Here is a 24,394-nt window from a genome sequence, read left to right as displayed (position 1 = left end):
ACCGTGCCCTGTATGTTGAGTAATTTGTGAATCAGTGATGAGCCTTTCAGTAGTTCCATGGTAAACTCTGTCTCACCTCTTTTCTTCCTCTTTGTTATTCCTAAGAAAATTCGTTAACTCAGCGACGAGTTAGATAATAGACAGTTAACGCCATTTAGGCAGTTTGTCACGAACTCGCTTCTTCCATAGCACTAACTTGCTGCCTATGGGAATCGACTGCGCATGTATCGCAAAATATTGTGACATTCGAGCAACTAAATCAAAAAATTTAACACCTGGAAACACAAATTTTTCCGTTTCCTGAATCCTATACAAAGGGAATTGGCAAAATAATGTTAACACCTGTACTCACTTGGGAATAGTTTATTAATAAGGGGTTGAGCCGCCATTTGCCCGTAATACAGCTACGATTCTTCTTGCAATACTGGCATATAATGATTGTATAGTTTCCAGTGGAATGTTATGCCACTCTTTGATCAGAACCTCATCTAACTCCTGTAGTGATGAGGGAGGCGGAAATCTGCTCCGGACTTTGCGTCCAATATTGCCCACAAGGGTTTGATAACGTTCGAGTCCGAGGATTGTCATGGCCAGGGAGGACGCTGCAGTTAGGTTGCATGCCCCGCATGCCACGATTGTACTGTCCTAGCTGCGTGAATGGGTGCTTTATCGTCCTGAAATATGGCATCATTGTTGGGGAATAACTTTGAATCGTGGTGTGCACCTGATCACCTAAAATGTTCACATAATCGTTGAGTAATGATGGGACCAGCAGAATACCATTATATGGCTGCCCACACCACTACACTTCCACCTCCATGCTTAACCATTGGAGTCAAGCAATCGGGATTGGAGGCTCCTTTTGGAGTTCTCCAGACGTAAACACGGCCCGATGTTGGAAATAAAGAAAACGTTGACGCGTCGGATCATATGACGTGTTTCTACTGATCTACCGACCAGGATTTATGCTCCTGACACCATGTTTTACGCTCCTTTCCATGGGTTGTCATCACTGATGGTTTCGGTATCGCAACTCATCCATAAAAATTCGCTTTATGGAGTTCTCGGCGGACAGTGTCGATAGATACGGGGTCCCGAAGATGCTACTGAGCTCTGCATTAACTTTAGCCGCCGTAGTTTTGTGTTGTTTTGACACAATTCATGTTGGCGTGCCACTATATCTGTCATTTAGTTTTGATTTGCGCTCACTATTAAGTTTACATGATGATGTCTTTCCATGTTTTATGTAGGCTCTCATGACTTTTGAAGCAGTTGCTCTTGAAACATTCAATAAGTTGCTGTCTTTGTTAGTGATGCTCCAGGTAATTGGGTCCCCACAATCTGCGCTCTTTGGAACTCTGTTAGGTCTTTCATTGCACTTCGGCCTCGGCCTCTGAATGCAGACACGAAGTATGCACTACTCGTAAACAACCTCACTGATGCCTAGTCCGTACTGAACACGCACAGTCCAGTGCGACACGTGCCTGACCTGCGTTGTCCACTATCAAACACTATCATCCCATTACTACCACTGTTCACATAATTTTGCCTATCCGCTGTAGGTATAAGCAAAAAGGCGCTGGAAACCATGGCCCTTATTTCTTAGCAGTATAACTACAGATTTCCTCTGAACTAAAGTGTGCTTGGAGTTTTAGAGCAACTATACTAATCTCTAGGCAACGGCCGTGCCGCAGTGGATACACCGGTTCCCGTGAGATCACCGAAGTTAAGCGCTGTCGGGCGTGGCTGGCACTTGAATGGGTGACCGTCCAGGCCGCCATGCGCTGTTGCCATTTTTCGGGGTGCACTCGGCCTCGTGATGCCAATTGAGAAGCTACTCGACCGAATAGTAGCGGCTCCGGTCAAAGGAAACCATCACAACGACCGGAAGAGCGGTGTGCTGACCACACGCCCCTCCTATCCGCATCCTCATCTGAGGATGACACGGCGGTCGGATGGTCCAGATGGAAACACTTGTGGCCTGAATACGGAGTGCATGATGATATACTAACCTCTAGTTTCACTCTTAAGTGAAATTATTCTTTAAATTACCGTCTATAGGTGCATCTGCAATAGACCTATTAAAAATGAAACATTTGCTGACTTCCCCTGATATTTCATTCTAGGTTTATGACGTTGGGAACCGAAATATACGTATTAGTATATATGTTTAGAGCGTGGTCTGGAATGGTACGATGACCTAGAGTTCTCTCCGGGTGAACTGCTGCCCTAATCGTCTACTTACATAATGCTTCACCGAACTACTATAGTTGTGAGATTCCTGTTATTGTAGACTAGCAGGAAAAGCGAACGAACACAAAGTAGGGCTGAGTAGCTCTTCATCTTTGTGTAGTTAGGGGTAAATGAAATACTATGTTGCAAGTAGCTACTTACGACGTTTGAAGAAGCGACTTTTATTGATGGATTTGGTATATTGCATTGATACAAAAGAAACAAGACCGCTTGCGTTACTATGGAACCAAAGCATGAGCAAAATAAAATTCGCCCGAAAATATTTAGACTAAGACTGACGCCCGATTGACCCTTGTTAATGAAAATCACAGGAGGTACTAGAAATGGCCATCGTTGACGTCGATGCAGCACAATGCTCGATTTATCAAACTGTAAGATACAGGTAGCAGCTTTATTTGAGGGACAGAAGCAACAGCGTTTTCAGTGCTCTGGATCTACCAATGGGTGAGAGTTGTTTGAGTACAGCTAAGCCTTCAATTTGCTCCACAGGTAAAAACCACAGGGGGAGAGATGAGGCAATTGAGGTGTCCAGCACTGCCTCTGTTGACTGTCCTCTCGTCACCGAACACCTAATGAACTGATGACAAGCTTGTTAACTCGGTGTGTGCTGTCCACCTGTCTTGCTGAAAATGTCCATGTAGTCGTTCATCTTCTGTGAGCTGACTCACACATTGTTTAAACACTTTCTGGACGTACCGCTTAGCATTAACAGATTTGTGAAAGAAATGTTTTGCGATGTGAACAACAAATACCAATCTTGAAATTGTGCAACGCCTCTTCAGTGTACTGACAGGGATTCTCTGATGCATAATGAAGCATGTTCTGTGAGTTCACATACCACGAGCTGAACCAAGCCTCATATGAAGAAATGAAACCTGAAAATTCCAAAGTCCTTACTACACTCAGAAACCGCCGCCTGAACTCAGCACGTGAAAGTTCGTCTGGACGCTTGAACTTATGCACAACAACATTTTCTTTCATGAGAAGCTCTCCTGCTCATTAAGATGGGCCACTTCAAACGTACACATATTTTTCAGGTCAGTTTTATTTATTTTGCCCACCCTGTATTTGTGGTGGCGTTTTATTACGCGACTATTTTTCAACCTTGAACTGTTTCCTCGGACTGTAATAAGTGACATCATGGTTGATCAACTTAGTCGTAGTGGATGACCAGTTTAACGCAGACGTATTCCTGCTTGCTCATTATATCAACAGATAAGTCGAGCTTATACCACTTTCTTGAGAACTTGCAACGACATCATAGAAAGATAGACAGCAGAAAAAGGAAATATCGATACCTACTAAATTAGTCATGAACACTGGTCATATTCTGGAGACATAAGGATGCATAATGAAGTTGTTTTAGCACAGGAAACACTTCATCCATTACCTTTCTATCATCAAAAATGGAGATTCAAAATCTCCAGTTTTGATTAGAAACTGAAATTATTGCTCATATCCTTGGCATCTTCCACATTTCACCACCCGAAGTTCTGTTGATGTGGTGAACCAGCTTTCATCTATTATTTTCATATTTTACAAACATTACTGCAAAAGACCTATCAGTATTATATGGTGTTAAAGCACTTTATGTCATTGACCTTTCAGTTGACCAAAGCTCAAACCTCAATTAGAAGTAGCCCAAATGTAAAATGACTGGATTAATTTTCAGAAGCGGCGTCAGTCACAAAAAGAGACAATTCTCAACATCTGGAGAGAAATCGACAAACGTATCATTACCTTTCGCCGCAGTTCACTTTATCCTGTGAATATGAATTAAACAGGTGCTTACCATTCGCCGATACGTTGAGTCGATTTTTTGCACAAACTGTTGCTTCAAAACCCGAGCGTTGAATGGGTATATCACCAGACAACATATACTTGGTTACCTCTGTAAATGCAGATACTAAGAACAGACACACAGCCGAAACTGGGACCGACGTCTAGGACTGGATTTGAACCTCCAACCTACCCCAAGGTAACGAAGGCCGGTGTTGATAGACCCGATCTGTGAATCACCATATTTGTCACCCCGAGAATGACTAGCAGCATCTTGTTGCTGTAAATCTCCACTGTAGTGACTTGCGAATCACTTTCAGAGCTGAACATCCCCACGCATCAACTGGGTACATCCAGACGCCGAAGTAACTTCCAACAGATTTGAACCACTTATAAACAGTGCGCCGTTAATTCTATGTTTCACAGTAAAATTGCTTGCTTTGCGCAAATGGCACAAACAAAACTATTCCTATGAGTTTATCTAGTAAAGATGGCAGGTCTTACTCTCCTATTTTAATAGAAACAATGTGACTTCTTATATTCACGGCGAATGGGATCCATCATATGTAGTTTGAGCCACTCCGACCCATCTCCAAACCAGGAGAAACTATCCATGATCCGCGAATGTGAAGAGTGATGCAGTGACTGACCCAGAATAGAAGGAAATAATGAAAAAAATGTAAGAGCATATTGTTGGGCTACTCTTCGGCAGTGTTTATGGACATATAAAGAAACCATAGGTCATTCTAGAGCTTTCTTCTGTTAATCACTCCCACATGTTACCTTACCTTTTTTCTGTCCAGACGTCTGGGCATTGTCCCAGTAGGTCAAACAAGTATTTTTGATTAGGGATTCTCAAATATTGCAACAAATGACAGCGAATAACTTTAGCATTACCACATCTGTCATGACTACCAGCCACTTTGTCACAAACGTTTTGATCATGATGATGTCAATAATGGTATTTAATTTTGAGGGTGCTGTCTCTCTCTCTCTCTCTCTCTCTCTCTCTCTCTCTATATATATATATATATATATATATATATATATATATATATATATATATATATGAAACTTGTCTAGCTTGAAGGGGGAAACCAGATGCCGCCATTGTTGGCCCGCAACATGGCGCTGCCATAGGTCAAATGGATACCATCTCGTTTTTGTAAAATAGGAACCCCCACTGTTTATTACATATTCGTGTAGTACGTAAAGGAATATGAATGTTTTAGTTGGACCACTTTTTTCGCTTTGTGAGAGATGGCGCTGTAATAGAAACATATGGCTCACAATTTTAGACGAACAGTTGGTAACAGGTAGGTTTTTGTAAGTTAGAATACAGAACGTAGGTACGTTTGAACATTCTATTTCGGTTGTTCCAATGTGATACATGTACCTTTGTGAACTTATCATTTCTGAGGACGCATGCTGTTACAGCGTGATTACCTGTAAATACAACATTAAAGCAATAAAGGCTCAAAATTATGTCCGTCAACCTCAATGCATTTGGCAATACGTATAACGACATTCCTCTCAACAGCGAGTAGTTCGCCTTCCGTAATGTTCGCACATGCATTGACAATGCGCTGACGCATGTTGTCAGGCGTTGTCGGTGGATCATGATAGCAAAATTCCTTCAACTTTCCCCACAGAAAGAAATCCGGGGACGTCAGATCCGGTCAACGTGCGGGCCAGGGTGCTTCGACGACCAATCCACCTGTCATGAAATATGCTATTCAATACCGCTTCAACCTAACGTGAGCTCTGTGCCGGGCATCCATCATGTTGGAAGTACATCGCCATTCTGAATAGAACGCGTGCAAAAAATCCGTCATCGTCCCGTAATTTCTCTTGAGCCCAGTGGCAGAACTGTACACGACGTTCAAAGTCGTCGCCATGCAATTCCTGCTGCATAGAAATATAGTACGGGTGCAATCGATGTTGATGTAGCATTCTCAACACCGACGTTTTTGAGATTCCCGATTCTCGCGCAATTTGTCTGCTACTGAAAAAAGTGGTCCAACTAAAACATTCATGTTTATTTACGTACTACACGAATATGTAATAAAAATGGGGGCTCTTATTTTAAAAAAACGCAGTTGATATCCGTTTGACTTATAGCAGCGCCATCTAGCGGGCCAACCATAGCGCCATCTGATTTCCCCTTTCAAGCTAGACGAGTTTCGTTCGTTGTAGTTTTTTCGTTTGATGCTTATTTCGTGAGATATTTGGCCCAGTCAATATATATATATATATATATATATATATATATATATATCACTTTTATGTTGTTATTATCATCAGAATACACGTACTATATTTGATCAGTTGGCACTGTTTTACGTATGAATCATCCATATTGTCTAATACAGGTAACGAGGTGACAGAGATATACTGAAGTATTCTCAAACTGCTCCAGAGGGATCAATCTCTTTGTTTCCTTCAATGAGTGTCCTACCTGTATGCGTGCTCATGATCACTAGATCGTGGAGTTTTGTCGCCTCAGTGTAATTTTGAGCTTGCAGTGATATCGACTGTAACATCCACTTCCACAGCGGTTTGAATGTCCCTCTTCTACTTTTTATTGGTTAGCTTACTAGAGATTATGCGATTATGCGGAAATCGGGGTGACCTCCAAACCAGAAACGTCCCACCAATGGACGACAGCTACCTCGTATGTCTCTGTCTTTCAATTCTGAGAGAATAGTCTTGCTTACTGCCAGTGGCGTCTTTCTCGCTATCAGTATGGCTGATTACGATGCATATTTTCATAATACCTGTATTTCGTATTCTGTTAGCTTCACGGATGGGAAAGATGTAGTGTATCTCGTCTAGCATGAGTCTTTGTTTGGCATGAGTCCAGATGTGCTGCTCACACTGCATGTTGTGATATTTTCCACATTTTCGCAGGCCATTTTGGTTCATAGGCCACTAATCATTTTTACCGAACGAGATTCGTATGTGCACGAGCTGTCTTGGCCAGGGTAAATGAGTGAATTTATATATAAGAGAATGTAGATCTGGCTACTATAGCTCCAGCTGGTATGAATCTGTAATTTTAATTCCCGGCCATGAGGTCTGACCTGCTTCAGCAAAAATATTATCGTTCTGTGGCTGAAAATGTGCGTCAAAATTACTTTTCCTTGCTTCTACCAAAGACGATTGTTATTATAGAGTGTCCTTGAACAAAGTAAGGTATTTTTTTGATAATGTGTGCGGAGTGATGCATGAAGTTTCGGAAGAGCATCCAGAGAAAACCTTGTTTTCGAGTAGACTTTACCGGCTGTTGAGAATGGATAATTTCCTCTGTCTGAAAATTACAGCCACCTCTTGTTGCTGTAGCATGGTCACGGAACGTCAGCCATGTCATAATTTCGAAGCGCTCTGGAACTGCAGCTATTAATTTAAGTGGTCTGCATAAGATTATGATTGCCAGTTGCAAGCAGTTTCGTGAACCAAAGTAAGCTCGTATTCAAAGAACGTTACATCATCAGGGCTCCCATGTCTACAGGTACAGCTCAGAAAATTGGCTGCCGTCACGAAAAGACGTGATCTGCAGATCAAAATCTTCTATCTGTGGAATTATAAACATAAAAAGACATAAATGAAGCTGAATATGTAAGAAAGGAATTATATACTGTACTGAAGTACTAGCTAATAAAGTGATGTCGGAAAAGTACATCGGAAGAATGTTAATGTTTTTGTCATCCCATCTCATTATTCAGTTCAGACACATAAGAAATTACACTCACCTTATTTTGACATTGATATTAAAGATTAAAAATGATATTCGCATTGAGTTTCAAATGAATTACGTGAAATCTCTTACGTCTAAGTGCAAAAAAAAAATATATCTTTCAATGAGGCAGCATATAATGACGCAGCGCAAATACACGACGAATGTTAACAAGTTATTAAGCAGTACTTTTCAAGCTTTACCGGGTGACATCTCACACAGAATTAAAATAACAAAATAGATATGAAAACTAATTTACATAGGAAAATTCTTATATGACTGAAAATCTGTAAGTTTGGGAAGAACTTCCGGATTGACCTCTTGAAAGCTGAACTGATGTCTTGTGGGAACCAAGCATGTGCTATTTTCAGTTGCTGCGTGAGTCTTTCCCTCGGAACTATATATTTATTTTCTGAGATAAAGGTATGATTTACATCTCCGACCATTACACTATCACAGTCACAGAAAATGGTTTTCTTGATGGTTATTCCATAAAGATGTGACGGACACCTCTCATGACCAACTTTCATTCTGTAAATACTGTTCCAAATCGTAGGTAGGCTGTACCGTGCGTAATGCCAGCCCTAACGAGTTCTGAAGTGTTCCATTGTTCTTGTCATTCAGTAACAAATCTCGATACTAGACAAATACGAGGGCCTTTGGGAAAGTAAGGTCCGATCGATCGCGAAATGGAAACGATGGTGAAAACCCGATGAAACATTGAAGAGATTTCATTCTAGAAAAATCCCCTAGGCTGTGGCTAAGCCATGTCTCCGCAATATCCTTTCTTTCAGGAGTGCTAGTTGTGCAAGTTTCGCAGGAGAGCTTCTGTAAAGTTTGGAAGGTAGGAGACGAGGTACTGGCAGAGGTACAGTTGTGAGGTCGGGGCGTGAGTCGTGCTTGGGTAGCTCAGTTGGTAGAGCACTTGCCCGCGAAAGGTAAAGGTCCCGAGTTCGGGTCTCGGTCCGGCACGCAGTTTTAATCTGCCAGGAAGTTTCATATTAGCGCACAATCCGCCGTACAGTGAAAATTTCATTCTAGAAACATCCCCCAGGCTGTGGCAATATCCTTTCTTTCAGGAGTGCTAGTTCTGCAAGGTTCGCAGGAGAGCTTCTGTAAAGTTTGGAAGATAGGAGACGAGGTACTGGCAGAAGTAAAGTTGTGAGGACGGGGCGTTAGTCGTGCTTGGGTAGCTCAGTTGGTAGAGCACTTGCCCGCGAAAGGCAAAGGTCCCGAGTTCGAGTCTCGGTCCGGCACACAGTTTTAATCTACCAGGAAGTTCCATTGAAGAGATGTGTTTGGAAGTGTTTCTAGTATGCTCTTCGAACGCGTCACGTGGCTCTTTTCAGTTTTGTGTACACAGTAAGCACGAGAGAGACAAAAAAGTGTCTCCTTCCAAGTGTTAGGGTCTGATGAGGGATTTCGCCTGAATCTATTCAGCCCACGTAACATGACTGTCATGCGTTTCTGTCTTCACGAAAATTCTCGCCCGTACTCTACAGGGGCAATGAAGATGCTCCTGGAACGTTTCCACTGGGAATCGTTTGATTACGAACTTACTTCATCAAACATCAGAAGGACAACGCACAAAATTCCGATATAGAGCCCTTCTGGATCATGCTCACATTACATGAAAGTTTATGAGAGGATTTCACATTAACACATACTTTATTATAAAACAGAAATGGAAAGTGATATGAATAAAGAGTGTGAAAGAAGGCTGCACCATACTGTACATCGGCCTTACAGCTGACATCTCCCAGCTCCATATTCACACCCACAACTGTATTCCGCAAGCCACCGTTAAGTGTTTAGCCTAAACACTCATAAATAAAGAACAAACATCTGCCTCTTTCTTCAGTTATGTTGATGGATGAATAATTATTTTATCATCAAGTGTGGTACCTAAAGACTTGCAGAACATCTAGTTAAAGCTACCATAATACCTTTATTGGACACTAAAACATCTTTCGATGACATGTGTCTTTAGCTGTGAGCATAATAGGAAGACAGAGTGTGCCACTGATTCGTAATACCTAAGTTTTCCTTACCACACCGCCATCCACCATCCTGACGAAAGACTATTTGCTTTTGCGTTGTAGGCTTTTTCTGACGTGTTGTATCATGAAGTTGGTCGAGAATACATAAGATATTCGCCAGTAGTTGTTTTTCCTTTCACAAAGTAATCAATAAGAATAATCTGTTTTGAATTGCAAAAACATCGACCATAATGTAACTGATTCCTTTTTCAGTGCAGTGCCAACGGTTTCCACCCACTCCTTTTTTACTTATTCTTTTCTAGCCTGTAGTACAGTACCAAAGTGTCACCCACATTAACAATTCATTTTAAAACGGCCCAAAAATTGCTGTTGAATTCAATTTTCTGGTTTCTTTAGATTAGCATTTAACATATATTTCCCTTAGCTAATTTTCCTTGTGAAAACATACTGCACTGTGAAAACATACTGCACTGTTTCTTGTGATACGCCTCTGGTGTCAACTACTTTATGCACCTTCACTCGCTGATCTTCCTGTACCGTATTGTGCACTCTCGATGTTTTCATCTCTGGTTCCAGATCTGGAACATCCGTCATGCGGGTTGTCTGAAGAAAACCCAACCACCCATTTCATCAATCTTGTAATCAAAAGAGACTCATCATAAGCTCAAAATGGGGAAAAATGTAAGATAACGCAGATGAATAGGAAGAACAAAACTGTACTGTTCGGATTCGGTATTACTAACTTCTTGACACATTCAAGACGTTTAAAAGTCTGGGGATAGCGTTGCAAAGGAGGAACGAGCATGTGAGAACTTCGATAGGGAAGGCGAATGCTCGACTTCGATTTATTGGGAGAATTTTAGGAACGAGTGGCTCACCTGTAACAGAGTCCGCATATAGGATGCTGGTGCGACCTGTTCTTCAGTACTGCTCGAGTGTTTAGGATCCGTACCAGATCGGTTTGAAGGAAGACATCGAAACAATTCAGAGATGGGCTGCTAGATTTGTTACCGATAGCTTCGAATAATACGTAAGTGTTACGGAGATGCATCGGGAACTCAAATGGGTATCCCTGGAGAAAAGGCGGCGCTCTTTTTGAGATAGACGGCATTTGAAGCTGACTGCAGAACGATTCTACTACCTTCAATATACATTGCGCGTAAGGACTGTGAAGATAAGATACGAGAAATTAGGACTCATATGAAGGCATATAGACAGGAAAGGATATGACTAGTAGCGGTACAGGATACCCTCCGCCAGCCAGCCGGGGTGACCGAGCGGTTCTAGGCGCTACAGTCTGGACCCGCGCGACCACTACGGTCGCAGGTTCGAATGCTGCCACAGGCATGGACGTGTGTGATGTCCTTAGGTTAGTCATGTTTAAGTAGTTCTAAGTTCTAGGGGACTGATGACCTCAGAAGTTAAGTCCCATAGTACTCAGAGCCATTTGAAACATTTTTGAACCCTCCGCCACGCACCGTACGGTGGCTTGTGGATTATCTATGTAGATGTAGATGTGGAAACTTTGGTTAAACTTCCGTTGGCGATAAATTATCGAAAGACTGGCGGCACACTGTTCTATTTTACCCCATTTAAGAAATCACCGAGCGAGGTGGTGCAGTGGTTAGCACACTGGACTCGCATTGGGGAGGACGACGGTTCAATCCCGTCCCCAGCCATCCTGATTTAGGTTTTCCGTGATTTCCCTAAATCGTTTCAGGCAAATGCATGGATGGTTCCTTTGAAAGGGCATGGCCGATTTCCTTCCCCATCCTCCCCTAACCCGAGCTTGTGCTCCGTCTCTAATGACCTCGTTGTCGACGGGACATTAAAAAACACTAACCTAACCTAAGAAATCAAACACAACACAACATGTCTGATTTGTTATTTATGAAAAGCGTTATGCCAACAAAACAATGTACTCATCAACCTCGTAAATCTAAACATGTACTTCGCAAGCCACTGTATTAGCTGGGAATGAAAGTGCTTCGGTCGGCATATCGTGAGTCATAGCGTAATCGGGTTTTCGGAGGGAAGGAAGGACTGTACAACTACTGTTATGTAATTAAAACTGCACTAACTTTTGTGATTAAGAGCTATGATGTGGATGGCTCAACACACAAGCGTAGACGGCAAGCCCTTCATCTGCTGTATCTGTTTCACTGGAAACTGCTCGTTTTCTCCATTATGTCAGTATCCATGTCACTGTCATCGTCATGTTCTGCATATGCATCTTCGCTCTCCAGACCAACATTGAATATTATATTCTCTGTTGCTTCTTCCACTAACCCATCCCCCCGCCAATCTTCATTCTCCGTTCCTTTTATATGTTCGCAAGCTTTTAACCAACCATGATGGGCGATTTTGGTGAATACTCAGTGGTTTTATAGATACATAGATAATCCGCAAGCCACCGTACGGTGTGTGGCGGAGGGTACCCTGTACCATTACTACTCAAATCCCTTCCCGTCTATATGCCTCCGTATGGGTCCTAATTTCTCGTTATCTTATCTTCATGGGCCTTACGCGCAATGTATATTGGAGGCAGTAGAATCGTTTTATGGTAACTAAATTAATGGTAGAAACAATTTTTCCGAAATTTTTTGTTGCATTATATTCCATGTTAGCTCTATAGCGTTCAAACCACAGTGGTATAGCGGGAGCCTCAAAACGGTAGACCTATGTCCTTTATACTATAAAACTGCATCTACCTAAAAAACAGGTTCTTGGCTTGTTATAACGCACAATTTTAAAAGGCCATTTCTTGTTAAGTTCGGTTCAAAACTTATTGTTTTGTGAAGGAACTATTCAGTTATGTCCTCCTTGTGAACTGCAGTATCGCGGGCCTTTACTTGCCTGAAAAACATGATACCATGCGTCATAAAAACAGCAATACTACAAGCTACTGGACTCGCATTCGGGAGGACGACGGTTCAATTCCGCGTCCGGCCATCCTGATTTAGGTCTCCGTGATCTCCCTAAATCGCTCCAGGCAAATTCCGGGATGGTTCCTTTCAAAGGGCGGGGCCGACTTCCTTCCCCGTCCTTCCCTAATCCGATGAGACCGATGACCTCGCTGTCTGGTCTCCTTCCCCAAAACCAACTAACTACCAGCTGCAATGGCTCAGTTTCTCTTCTAACCATTTGTGACAGTTATCCCCATCATCATCATAATTTAGGGACTTTGATTTGGAATCATAAATTAAGTCTGCTTCCTCTATCAAACCCATTTCTTCTCCAGAATACAGAACAATGGATCTTTGGTCTGCACTGCTATTAGTCATTGTACCCGGAACTTCATGTTGCCAGCACTTTTTTGTGGCATAATTCGTATGTAGCCACTTTCAATCGTGAACACCACTGGTTTATTTGGCCCCTTTTCATTATTTATGAATGCTCTCAGGTGTTCTGCACGCTTTGTTACAATGTCGAAATGTTCTGTTAATATGATTTTCTCATTTTTCCATTTTTGAAATGAAATCCTATCTTTTTAAAAATTTTCCGATGTGTTCCCCTTCCATCCTGAAAATATATCTCATCTTCTTAATATATAAGCATCTTTCTCAACGTCGGCATTGTCTTCCTCTGTTCATAATACTCCAAAAAGCTTCTTCGAATAATTGGTTTATCGAAGTCATCTGGAGAAACTAGGAGCTTTCTTAAAGATTTTCAGAATGTATTATACTGTTCTTTTTGACTACTCTACCATTTTTATGGTTCGCAAGAATGCTTTCTGTAGAAGCATCATAATCTGATTCTGCTTTTCTTGTTCCTGGCAAAACTGTACAACTTTGAATACAAGCTCTTTTTCACCTTTCACACTTTTGCGACATATTTCCCTGTTTTCCACTCTCATGATTATGGATAACACCGTACCACGCTACTGACGATATTTCACGAGGACACGCTATAATGCATGATAGTACAAGCACTGACAGTGCAATACGTTTTCCTTAGTCACTACTGTACCTGTTTACTGTAACGTCCGTGTTGTTTCCGACGACGGCCACGAGAGACCAATTGCAGTAATGTCATGGCTGGCTGGTCTAGTGCTCGGTTGAGGGACTCATGAACACAGTATTAAATATTTGCCTATTACTGAAGTTACGCCGCTATACCACCAATTATAGTGCGAAAGGCAAGTTTGGGGTAATTCGGTGATCGCGTTAGCATGCGTATACTTGTAGGCGGGGTCCAGCAAGTGGCGCGGAGAAATCTGGAGCAGGCCGGCTTACTCGTATGCCTTTCACTCGCGGCGGCGGCGGCTGCAACTAGATCTGGTTGCACCATCGGCCAGTCCAGCCCCTGCCATGACATTTGCCCGTGGCCAGCTTACGGCGGCTAATGCAGCCCAACCGGCTCGTTTACCACGCGCGCTGCGACCGGCTCGTGGGGCAGGTTAGAACGCAACGCGTGTCACACCACACACATACACACACACACACACACACACACACACACACACACACACACGGCTTCCTGCGCAATACTTCCACTGCTTGCGCGTGCTTGGATTTAAAGATATTGCACCCTCACATCATCAGACGGCCGTCAGCACGTCTACTGTACATAAGTCTGCCGATAGAATTCAAAAAGAATCGATATTAAACAATGTAGGCTTTCACGTCCAGTGTTTATTTCAATTAAAACTTCCGGGCTGAGATGCCCGCTCGGGATACAGGTTGTTTAGAAACAAGTGTCACATATTGATGCAGGAAGTGGTATTGGTACAAACTAGAGGAAAGGTTTCTATAATAATATGTTCAAAAACCAATACCTGTTGAGGAATGGGCCAATCGGTCCTCTCATTTCCATCTCTGTTACTTAAAAATAGACGCTATAGACAGCACTGCATGTTGTTACCATGCATCTTGACACGTACATCAGCCCTCATTCCCGGCGAATCACGCACTCTTTCAAATACACCAGACTCCATTCGGATTGCGTGGCATACATTGGTCACATCTTCACCCTTACGCACATCGTCTGTGGTGAGTTTGGTGTACACAAATGTCTTAAAATGCCCCCCCCCCCCCAAGCCATACACCTAACGTACTCAGGTTCGGTATGTTGAGAGGCACCTTCGATCAATCCATCACCCTCGAAACGATGTGGTGAGTTACGTGGTACGATCCGTAGAAAATCGGATTGCGTCCCGTCTTGTATGAACGACAGTAGTTGTCTTTCTGCAAAGGTAACATTCTTCAATGGCGATGGTAATTCATCGTGCAGCGCCTGGTAATCTGTTTGTTACAGCGTATGACCCCATGAGCCTGTCACCAACAATTCCCGCCATTACACACATACTGAAGCGATCCTAATGCCTCACCTCTATGAGTGCTCGAGCAACTGCATCTGCAAACAAATGCGTATTATGGTAATTTACTATGATCTACACCACTGAATACTATACATTACTTGTAACGAGTAAAATGGCCCTATCTCAACAGGTACTGGTTTCCAGACATATAAACATGTGAACTTTTCTTCTAGCTGCGACCAATACTACCTACTGTACAAGTGTGACACTTTATTCAAACATCCTATAGAAAAGTATTCCCTGACGTTTCGTCTCCGACTGCGTCAACAGAATGACGATCGATAACTTTTAATCGAGAATGATGACGTCAGCCAGAAATAATCACGTGACGAATGGTTCTTCCGCCACCATAGTCATGCACAACAATTAAATACGAGGGGGATATCCATCCTTTGCGATTAAAGAGAGAATGACAATGTATATCAGGCTGTAGAGAAACGAGATCCACTGGAGGAAACCTAAGGAAATATAATTTATCCACGGAAATGAGCACCGGAAATTTCACTGGGCTCACTCCTGACTTTTGTTCGCCAGGCCAAGCCCTTTGCCGAATTAGACTTATTGATGAGATAGAGAACACTCTTAGATGAGCCACGACATTCGCCACTGTGCGCAACGATCGTAGAAGTATTCAGTAGACTCGAATTAATAATGGACTAGAAAGAAAAATGAAGATCCAGCAGTACTTGACTATTAAAATTCCGAGAGAATGCATTTCAGTATACATCAAGAAAAATATTACTTCGAACCACATACCTCTCCCGTAATACCCTCAACTGTAATATAGTGGAAATTCTGGTTTATACAGACGCATAATCTTTCCTCTCGCGTTCCATCCACGAATGGGACAAGAATGCGGGATAATGATGTTGGTACCCTATGCTCCATCCTTTACACGCCACACTATGTCTTACGGAGTATAAACGTAGATGTAGACGATATTTTTCATCTCTTCTAGCTGGTGTCATATCTAGATAGTGAGTGATATGGCTGAACATTCATATTCCCAATTCAATGTCCATGAAGCACAGCGGCACCGAACTTAGATGAAACGGCATCCGAGATTTATTTAAATTCTTTGTTAAATTATTTAAAAATATAGTAAAATGAGATAAAAACTGCTACATCACCATTGCAGCCTGTATTATAAACAAAATGTTATAGCACATTTAAGAAACCAGTTAATCAGCTATGACATCACCCGGCGCGACCTGAGGCGTCTTGTCACGGTCAACACAAGTCCCCCGTTGGACGTTCGAGTCCTCCCTCGGGCATGGGTGTGTGTGTCGTCCTTAGCGTAAGTTAGTTTAAGTTAGATTAAATAGTGTGTAAGCTTAGGGACCGATGACCTCAGCAGTTTGGTTCCATAAGACGTTACCACAAATTTCCAAAAAAAATTCCTACCGTCATTTCACGCAATAGACTTTCAGAACCTTTGAAAATGTGTCACACGCGAGGAAACAGTTACTCACTACTTTTAAATAACACACGATCAAAGCAGTTAGAGAGCCCATAGTGTTTGTTACCAGCTACAGGTAAGGTAAAGAGAGGGAAAACTCGCAGACTAAACAGGAATGCTGTTCAGAATCCGCGCCCTTACTATGATGAACATGGACAGGGAAGATTCCGCTCTTCCCGAATATTGTTACACTTTCTTAATTATTGCCCACTTTATCAGGTAAGAGCTTGATGAAAAATATATACTAGCATGGAACAAGGACCATTCCTTGAATAAGGTCGGCCGGTGTGGCCGAGCGGTTCTAGGCGCTTCAGTCCGGTAGCGAGCATGGATGTGTGTGATGTCCTTAGGTTATTTAGATTTAAGTAGTTCTAGGTTCTAGGGGATGATGACCTCAGATATTAAGTCCCATAGTACTCAGAGCTATTTGAACCATTTGAACCTTGATTATGGACTGTGCAAGAGGCGAGCGTTCGAAAAGCTTTTGACTAGTTTGGTGCAACCTTTTATTTCTTTCTACCTTAATAAAAACTGTTCATGGCAGCATAGTTACTACGACCATTATCTTAAACAATTCTACTCCATAATTATCAGATTAACCAAACTCGTAAGGCTTAGAACACCTACACATCTGATTTTGCTGTTGGTAAAGTTTCTCCACGGAATTATTTCTTCATTTAATTCATTTCTGCTGGCTAGATTTCTCCAGAGATTTATTTCCAATTTTTTTACATCTAAAAACCTCTTCTTTTCTAGTATCCATACTTGCGTAGCATCACATTTCAAACTCTCCTCAAGCTTTCTACCGCCGGTGTTTTGCTTCATTGTAGAGTCGTAGATCAGATATATAATTTCAAAAGCTCTTGTCCTTTTCTTCTACACGCAGCGGTTGGTATGAGATTTCTTTTGTTGAACGAAGCTTTTTTCGCCCACGATAGTTTGTACTTCACGTTTTCCTTTCTCCTTCCGTCTCATGGAGCTTTCCTTTCTAGACAGCAACAACTATTCAGATCTTGTATTGTGCCACGCCAATTTGACAGATTTAGTATATGTTACTCGTGTCTGCGTTACTAATGTAGCTGACCCTTCGGTATTCGTTCTACGTCCTTTTACATTTTACTTAGTTCTTCAGTGCTGTAGTGTCGCTAGCGAGTTAAATACGTTATCATAGTTCTGAAACTTTATTTCACCAATTCCCTCACTACTACAGCGCAGAAGTCGAGCAATAGGGTTGATCTTTGTGCGATGCCCCTTTAGCATTTTCTGCAGTTCTATCATTTCAGTTTTTAATTCTATTGTTTAGAATTTCCAGACGTCTAAAAATTATCGTCTTCTCTCAGTCGCACTCGTGCTTAACCAATGAACAGCTACTTGCATCTATCAGGAACCAGTGCAGAGGTTTTAATACGATTTTCAATAATAGATAGACTGATTCACGTGGAAGGTTTGTGCATATAATCTATTACCGATACGCCAGCCAAGTCGTCCGGTCGTAGATAGTGATACTGGTTTGAAGCCGAGGCTGGTCGTCAGTTATATCTAACCGCAATATATTTTGTGTGATGTTTTCTCAAACGCCAAGAATAAATATTACACAACTATTATAGTTGCTCTTACTTATATTTCCTGCTTCCGTGCTAATACAAGTGCCTCTCGATTATTGTAATTTTTTGTAAAGCGAAACTTACTATCACAGACTAACAGTCCCTAGTCTTTCATTGTTATTTTGTTTTTAATGTTTACGTCCCGTCACGACAAAGTCATGAGCGATGGAGTACAATGAGGTTGGGCCCTTTTCAAAGAAACTATCCCGATATTCTCCATAAGTGATTTAAGGAAATTACGCAAGAACTAAATCTGGATGGCCACACAGAGATTGGAATTACGCGTTTCCCGAAGGCTCCTTCTGAATCGAGTTTTCCTCAGTAATTGATACAAATGAGATGTTTATCTAATCGTTCAATAGTTTCCTTATTTACTGTAGCTACTGTGGAAATGTGAACATTTCTTCTAGGTATCTGAGACTACGTCTCTTTCCCTATGTACTTCCTTCCCTAATCCGAACTGGTGTTCCGTCTCTATAGACCTCGTTGTCGACGGAACGTTATACACTAATCTCCTCCTCCCTTCTCCTCCTCCTCCTGTATCCTGTAACTTATATTTAACATACCCTACAGTAACTCTGGACTTTGGTGTCTTTGAGCAGCTCAAGCCTTTTATAATCACCTTCAAATTGAGATAACATCACTGGTACACTGGTACACTTTTTTTCAATATAAGTAAATCCCTTTTTTCTGTTACCAATCGTAATGGCGTGGTGCTTAAGATACTAGACACTTATTAGGGTAAAGTTAATTTGCCCAGCATCCTAGTTTAGGTTTCTGATTATTTCTTTAACCATTTCAGGTGAATACTGTGTGGGTCCATTCAGTTCGGCCGATTACCTTCCCGGTCTTTCCCCAGTCAGCACACCCTAACTAAAGGCTTCGATGTCAACGAACCATTACACGCTAACTTTTCTTCTTTCTTTCCTTCGCTTTCTGACAGCGTCTTTTCATTCCGCACAGCCTCTTGATATACACTTTGAAACACTTTTATCTGAGCTTGCCGGTGATTTCTTCCAGTCCCACTTTTGACTTTGATGTCTTCAGTTGCTAGCGGATGTGTGTGGTTAAACAGTTCTTAATTCGGAGTGGAGGTCATTATCTGTAATGTACAGTGGCATTAATATATTTGTTCTTATAACAACTCCTTATCCTCTTCTTAACGCGTATTCTGTAGGCATTCGTACATGCATTACATTCTTCTCGAGACAGTAAACAGCTCATTCGCTACCTCTCCATTCCGTACATATAACTGTATCACTTACTCCGCTTCAGCTAGAGGATGTCTCTCTCTTCTAGCAGCTACAACCCGGAGAAATTTGTGCTCAACTGACTGGAGCCTCCCGTTGTGCTCACATCACTGTAGCATTTTCCTCAGCAGAGACGGAAGTGTGGTCGTTGGAATTAACTTCCAAGTGCTACGTCACTGCTCGACAGAATTAAATTCGCAGAGAAAGCTGTTTTACAGGAAGCTGCGTCTTCTGTTCGTAATCTGAACAAAGTCTCGAGTTCAGAGGAAAAAAGTACGGTGAAAATGTTCCACTTTCTAGTTGTAAACGTTCAACCATGACGATCTCTTATAAATACTGCTACACAAGAGCGCACAGCACCCTTCGTAGCACAGCAAAACTTTCACTCAAGCAAAGCTCGATGACGATGGCCACGTGGCACCGTTTCGTGGAATTCCTCGAAACGAATTTAATATCCTACTGTAAACCAGTAGTTGATCATCTGGTAGGAGACAGCCGTAATGGAATCATTTCATAAGGAAAATTAAAGCACTCTGAGGCGCATTTTCTCGCAATTTTATACACGCGTAGATAAAGGGGACACATTTATCCTGATCACCTCAAATAACTTTTTGTCCAGAAGCAAAATAAAAAAAGTATCAAGCTAGCGTTTTGACGCGACTTTAAACTCTGGCCTTACTTGTAAAGCACTGATGGATGGTTATGATGTATCACCCATGGTAATGCTTCAATTGACGTCGTTTCAGATGCACTGTAATCCATCAATCAGGCAAGAAGTAAGAGTGTAAAACAACATGCAAGAAATTGTGATGTTCAAGTTTTGACTATAACTGAAGGAACTTACATACCAGCATATCGATCGAAACGTTGAAATCAATTTCTTTTAAACTATCGTAAGAAAGACGGAGCTGTCATCAGTTCGAAGGTTGAAGGTACTATGCCCTTGCCTTTTAGCGGGCCGATTTGACCAAGCGGTTCTAGGTGCTTCAGTCGGGAACTGCGCTGCTGCTACGGTCGCAGGCTCGAATCCTGCCTCGGGCATGGATGTGTGTGATGTGCTTAGGTTAGTTAGGTTTAAGTAGTTCTAAGTCTAGGGGACTGATGACCTCAGATGTTAAGTCCCATAGTGCTTAGACTCATATGAACCTTGCCTTTTTACGACATTTGAACTTACATATGTAACCAGTTTTTTAGGCCCAACAGTTTTCGTGGAACCCGAAGGACACTGCAGCTTCGCCTTTTTCACATTAACAAATCATTGTCAGAGTGAAAAAAGCGACGAAGAAGTAACCAGAAAATTTGAAAAAAGAATGTATTGAAACTGTGATAAGAGACTCTTCCAGTCTGCTTTATCTCTAAGCCGTCGAATGAAGAGAAAGAAAAAAACGTTCAGTTCCTAAGCAAATGGTCATCGGAACAGGCTAATAGTTGCGATAGTGTGAAGTGAAGCAGTGGTTACGACATTGGGCTTGCGTTTGGGAGGATCGTGAATCAAATCCCCACTAGGCCATCGTAATTTACGTTGTATGTTGATTACCTCAGTAAATTATGGCAGTTGCCGGGCTGATCGCTGTGAAAAGAACCTGACCATTTCCTTCCATCTTTATCGTATCCGACCTTGTGCCAAGTTTCTAATTTCCATATTGCTTCACTTTTCTTCCAATAATTGTGAAATTAGTTTGAGAAAGATGGGAAGACATAGGAGTAGACGGAAGGTTCTCATCAATAACTGCGCATTTGTAGGTTAGCTCACGGAGAGATTTACTGTTAAAAACCCAAGAGCGAATGTTATATGGGGCAATCAAAAAGTTCCCGTTCGGAGATCGTATAGTCCAGAATCGGTATGCCAATCAGTCAAAATTACCGTGAGCATTGAGGCAATCATCCCACCGACGCACCAGGTATAAGATAGCCGATTGATAAAATACGGTCTGCTGCTGCTTGCAGAAGTCCGTAACTGCCTGCTGAACATCCTCGTCCGACAGTAATTGCCACGCAGGGTGGCCGCGCAGTGTGAGGTGCTATGTTATGGATTGCACGGCCCCTCCCGCCGGAGGTTCGAGTCCTCTCTCGGGCATGGGTGTGTGTGTTGTTATTAGCATAAGTTATTTGACGTCGTGTGTAAGTCTAGGGACCAATGACCTCAGCAGTTTGGTCCCTTAGTAATTCACAAACATTTGAACAGGAATCATCGACCATTCAGGGGCTTTCTCAATGAACCGAAAGCTCGAAAATCGCATCGGTCGAGTGTCTCCCACTTTGTAATGGATCAGGCTGCCCTCCCAGATCGACCAGCGTCTTGTATCGAACCGCGACCAGCACGGAACTTGGTACGCCATTCCACAACAGCGGTTCTCGGTAGAAATGCTGCCTCATACACATTATCCGTTTTCCGATAGACGTCCTCCGGTATTTGTCCTTCGGCAGCCAAGAAAAGAGTTGGAACACGTTGGTCCTGTTTGGACGCCTATGGTAATAACGTCGCCATACCGTGTTTACCGCGCGCACGTGGAAAGACACGAGTGCCACGCTAATTCCTTGTCTACATGTCTGTGTGATACATCCTGAACTAGTGTGTCTTCCGCATCTGAGACATCCAGATGTATTAAGTAGTCACTTACAGCTATAAAAACAATTGATTCATTGGTCTTTCACAGCACAAAATACAATCCATCCTAAAATAAGAACATTGTATGCTGAAATGTCACAGGGTTGAAATTGCAAACATATGATATCCACACAACATAACATGAGAAAGTGTGAGCTTGTTTGGCTACATAATTGCAGAATTATTAAGAAAAAGAGCAGACTGACACGTTTTATTTTAAGCGGACTGAAAAAATATTCTCATCGTATCGTTTTGCTGAAAATGGTAGAAGTTAAATGCGATCAACGCAAGAACCTTACATCACGCGAGAAGATAAAAATCGCTGATCATTTTATGACACACGTAAATCGTACGGGCAATAATATGAATAATATGACCAACAGTTATTGAATTCGATGGTTCACGTCATGAAGAACTGTAGAAGAGATAATAGAAATACCTGTATCGAAGTCCCGATACGTTGCACATAAGCGGGAGCAACGCCCTCAAACGGGAACATTTTGATCGTTCCTTGAACAGAAACAGGTAAGTAACATACACAATGAGCAAAATAACATTGACGGGAAAATGAGAGAAATTCGAGCTGGTAAGAAGGCTTTACAACAGTAGCTGTTCCCGTGAAAAATGATAGTGATACCCCAAATAACGTGAGAGGGTTTGTGGACTATAGATGTAGATGTAACTGCGAAACCAAAGACACAGATTCAAGTCCTGTTCCAGGAAACTGAATTTCTCTAACGTGGTTGCAGTCAGTTGTCAAAAGCTTCCTAAGGAAAACAGGAATGAATATAGTTAAATGTCATGAGTCGACTTCATTAAAAATAGACCACTAACTTAAAAGAACAAGGACGATAGTCTAAATGAGCGGTCGTCCTCTTGGAAGAACCATACTGCCATTCATGTGATGTAGCTTAGAGAAACCCTCGGAATCTAAATCCGGATGGGCATGTGAATGTTTCAACTAAATGAGATTTCCACTCTGCAGCGGAGTGTGCGCTGATATGAAACTTCCTGGCAGATTAAACCTGTGAGCTGGACCGAGACTCGAACTCGGGACCTTTGGCTTTCGCGGGCAAGTGCTCTACCAACTGAGCTACCCAAGCACGACTCACGCCCCGTCCTCACAGCTTCCGCAGGACAGCGTCTGTAAAGTTTGGAAAGTAGGAGACGAGGTACTGGCAGAAGTAAAGCTGTGAGGACGGGACGTGAGTCGTGCTTGGGTAGCTCAGTTGGTAGAGCACTTGCCCGCGAAAGCCAAAGGTCCCGAGTTCGAGTCTCGGTCCGGCGCACATGTTTTAATCTGCCAGGAAGTTCCAATGTTTCAGTTGTTATTCACGTTTGTATTCTAATACGTGCTCCGACGACTATCGAAATACACATAGCACCACAAGCAGTAAATAACTTTCTGATCTTTCATCTCGTTAATGGGAGTGAAGTAAAGACATTTCTACAACCTACGAAAGGACAAATCATTAGTACCCCTGAAACACGAAGCTGCGTAAGCGTAGGGGGGCTGTCTCCACGACTCTGAGAAAACTGTAAAACTGATGACAAGAGTAAATAACAAACTGACTTAAAGAGTATTTCTTCACATATTAGCTTCTGCTAAGCTCTTCCTGATAGCGTATCGCGGCAGTGACCATCAAAATCTTCGTTGTCCACGGGCATCGCGATACGCCGACTTCCGTATAACACAGTATGACTAGCAGAACATTTGTTTTCTTTCGCCAGGTACTAAACATAAGGCAGTCAGTGGGCAAACTCTCAGGCCAAGTTACTGTTCATTTCGCAACGTGAAGAAAGTGACAGTGTTTAAGCGAGACGTCGCTTGCGCAGTCGTCGAGAGTTCACCGTATAGAAAGCGCTTAGCTACCTTGTACATGCTAAAAACCGAAGCTAACCGCCAACATTTTTTCATGCTAGTAATGTCGCCATCACTTCCTGGATGGGAGAAGCTAGAAACATTTCAGTTCAAATCAATCGAGCTAAAGATGGCTCCTTAAATATTCGCGTAACTGATCACCTCTGCACCACCCCTACTCTGTCGTGCTTCGGCAGACTGTAGCGTAGTACTTTCTGTGGCTCTCTGTATCAACCATCTCGCCGTAGATGACATCAGAGATGATGTTCTTCGAATCCAATCGATTAGAAAGGTAGTGACGGTTCATAAGTTCAAATGGCTCTGAGCACTATGGGACTTAACTTCTGAGGTCATTAGTCCCCTAGAACTTAGAACTACTTAAACCTAACTAACCTAAGGACAGCACACGCATCCACGCCCGAGGCAGGATTCGAACCTTCGACGTGGCGGTCGCGCGGTTCCAGACAAGGGCCTAGAACCACTCGGCCACTCCGGCCGGCGCTTCATAAGTGCAGATTACTCAT

General features: G+C 42.4%; 1 protein-coding gene and 1 pseudogene across 1 annotated transcript in view; both read left to right on the top strand.

Moving 5' to 3' along the window:
• LOC126297478 (protein obstructor-E) overlaps positions 1–24,394 on the top strand; it is a 48,756-nt gene that overhangs the window by 4,537 nt on the left and 19,825 nt on the right. The window lies entirely within an intron of this gene.
• On the top strand, positions 1,676–1,793 carry LOC126299666 (5S ribosomal RNA; annotated as a pseudogene).

The sequence above is a fragment of the Schistocerca gregaria genome, chromosome X (genome assembly GCF_023897955.1).
Source record: "Schistocerca gregaria isolate iqSchGreg1 chromosome X, iqSchGreg1.2, whole genome shotgun sequence".
Taxonomy (NCBI): Eukaryota; Metazoa; Arthropoda; class Insecta; order Orthoptera; family Acrididae; genus Schistocerca; species Schistocerca gregaria.
This window is presented reverse-complemented; position numbering and strand designations above follow the sequence as displayed.